General features: G+C 34.8%; 1 long non-coding RNA gene across 2 annotated transcripts; it reads right to left on the bottom strand.

Moving 5' to 3' along the window:
- Nucleotides 1–346: 346 nt before the first annotated feature.
- Nucleotides 347–2546, bottom strand: LOC144414761 (uncharacterized). 2 transcript variants are annotated; one of them, XR_013470667.1, is made up of 3 exons: nucleotides 1746–2546; nucleotides 1344–1460; nucleotides 347–922 (listed from the first exon to the last, which is right to left on the bottom strand). It is a non-coding gene; the product is annotated as an uncharacterized LOC144414761 (long non-coding RNA). The 2 variants fall into 2 exon arrangements; XR_013470656.1 differs by lacking the exon at nucleotides 347–922 and having other exon boundaries at nucleotides 969–1460; nucleotides 1746–2535.
- Between the last annotated feature and the right edge of the window lie 387 nt (nucleotides 2547–2933).

The following is a 2933-nucleotide window of genomic DNA, read 5'->3' as shown; positions in this document are numbered from 1 at the left end:
AATTATTAAACACTTGTAGATCCTTACCACGGATATGGGTCGTGAGACGAAACCATGAAAACGCCCAGAAAATGAGTTTCGTAGCGCACATCTGGTAACTAAATAAATTCTTCAGTTTTGTGTGAAAACGAACATAATGAACGCATTACAGCTTGTTCCACAATCCTGGTGCGAAATTGAATATAAGAGGTTCCCGGAAATTAAATAACCATAAGTTTACAACGCATACATAAGAACTATACAATTCGAGAGCCCTACAGCACACTAACACAAATGTATTCCTGTAATGATTTGCCTGACCAAAATCGGACTTCCTCAGTCAATAATAATTTATTAGGTGGATTACGAAAAATATGGCATACATGTAACCAACAACAAAAAATACTTTAATTGTGTGACAGGAGTCGGGAGTGACCTCGAAAGCAGCGACACCAACAACGCTGATTCACATTTGAGAATAAATTTTATGTAATAACCACAAGCAGTTTACAACAAGAACAGCATAAAAAGCTACATCCATTTTATAGAAGCTATCAAGTATCAAACGTATTTATTTTTAAGCAATGAAGTCACAAATTAACATCGTGAGCACGAAAACACAAACAAATCAGTTATTTCTCACTTAGAAATTTACCGCAAAAGTCAAGAAAATTAAATGAATGTACATATAATATGTACATAACATAGTGAACAGAAATATTACAATTTACAATTAATCTTTTTTTAGTTTGTGGTTATGTATTTGAACAAAGGCAATAATATTTCTAGAAACAGGACTACGACACTAACAAATGTCCGAAAAAAAAACAAATGTATGATACTTATTAAATCAACTGTAATATCTAATTCACTTTCTTCTGAATTGTTTTCGAAATCCACTATCTCAAAAATCGACTTTTCCTCTATAGGTGTACTGTGATTTCTGCAGTCAATACAAAAACAAAAATCTGTGCAATTTAAGTTGATTTTGGCACACTTTCATATATTATTTTGACTATTTTTCTTTGCAGTTTGCCAACTCAAGAACTGATTTGAGGGCCACATGCTTCTTCAGTGAATCATTGTTGGGTGGAGAGTATAATCCTTATGTTTGACAGTGTTAAATAGACGTGCCCTGGTATCATTTACATTCTTCATATCCTCTTCAAATTCCTCAGCTTTATTTATTAATACCTCGTTAACCTCAAAAGATCTTCATAGTCGAGGGAAAAAAATGAATTGAAAATCTCAATGAAGTCTCCAACATGAATTTGATGGGCAGTTCCAATTGCAGAAAAGTGCTAAAGTATTTCAATATGAATAGCCCATCTAAGCTGTTTGCAACTATTATGATTCTCATATACCTTTAAGCTTCAAGACTTCTTGTTTAATCCATTTTATAGCACTGATAGCAGCAGGGATCAGAGCCTGCGTTAGGTCGGATTGGTGGAACATTGCCGTTTTCTTTTGTAGTACAGTATCTAAAATAAGGAAGAAAATAATATTTGGAGCAGCATGATTTTAAAAATACCCTTAAATACTAACTAATACCTTGAATACATAATGCATTTTATCTGATGTACTAAATGAGCGTATATATGCTCATTGCATGTTCTACAGTCCAGCAGTGTTTGCATACCATTACTAGACTATATCTACACTAAATTTTGATATATCACAGTCTGAAATGTCCTATGACAGTATGAGTATGGACTATAGACTATATTTTGAAACATCAACTGTTTGTCTACAACTTCATTTCTCACCTCTCAATCATTTCCAATGCTACCTTTCTTTCCACTCCGGCATAACTTATCATTGCTTCCCAGGTTCTTGTCGACTCTATGAATTTAGATTTAGACCAACCGACATTAGTAAAATTGATTAATTTCTTCTTTTTCACACAACCGTGCATTACAGAAACAGCCATTCATTTCTATTTCCAAATATGCTGTGGCCTATATAGTAGTATAAGTCTGCTGAATAGTCAAGAAGAGTCATTAAATTAATCATAAACATTTCATGCAAGCCAGAAAATATCGTTGTTTGTGACATATTATTCTAGGTCTAGCCTTCCTTGGAGTTACCGCACCGTACCTATTTAACAACGTCTTATGAGCTAGTGCTCAACTAAAATTGCTATTTATGGCAAGGATATACAAGTGTTTAATATCTTACCTATACTTTTCAACACCTCCTTAGAATAACTGGACTAATATTACCGGTAACTGAAAAAAACTATGGAAAGGCTACTCAACGCAAAAGCGAGCAGTTGAGTACATCTGATATTCATCCGACCACTGGGGATCCACCTACAGCTGACTAACTTGACTGTTACGTCGTGCAGAAGTCTGCGTTCATTGGCCCATGATACCGGAAAAGCAGAGAAAATAGGACAGATGGTAACACATATTTATTGTAGTAAAAGCGTCTTTTCTGTAAAACGTGCAACTTTTGGAAGTGGGAACAAGGCAATATTTGTTACTAAATTTCTAAGGAACATTTTAAAATCATTTTCAGGTAGTTACCTGATGTGCGCTACGAAACTGAAAGATAAATGGCCTCGGCTCGCGGCCTATTAGTTGCCGACCCGTCACGCTAATAACCGAATTGCGTAAGTCATTTTTGGCGATTTTGAGTTTTTTATAAAATAGGTATTTATGTAATGCTGCGCACCTGTCTGTTTATTCAGATTTTATTTTAGGAATTCCGAAACCCATAAAAATGGAGATTTAGTATGTCATGCACATTTGTGAAAATGTTTCGTCATAATGAATCATATCCTTGTTAGCGCAGTACTATTGTGACGTCACAAAGACAAAATACCCTCGGCGAAGTATTTTCGAGTTTTTGCATCTCGGATTCTAGCTTAGCGCGTATTAATTTGAATTTTTACTACAGTATAGGAAGACGTACACTTGTGATATCCACTGTCCGAGTCAAATTTACCTTGG

The sequence above is a fragment of the Styela clava genome, chromosome 2, assembly GCF_964204865.1.
Source record: "Styela clava chromosome 2, kaStyClav1.hap1.2, whole genome shotgun sequence".
Classification (NCBI taxonomy): domain Eukaryota; kingdom Metazoa; phylum Chordata; class Ascidiacea; order Stolidobranchia; family Styelidae; genus Styela; species Styela clava.
Note: the sequence above shows the minus strand (reverse complement) of the source record. Positions and strands in the feature narration are given on the sequence as shown.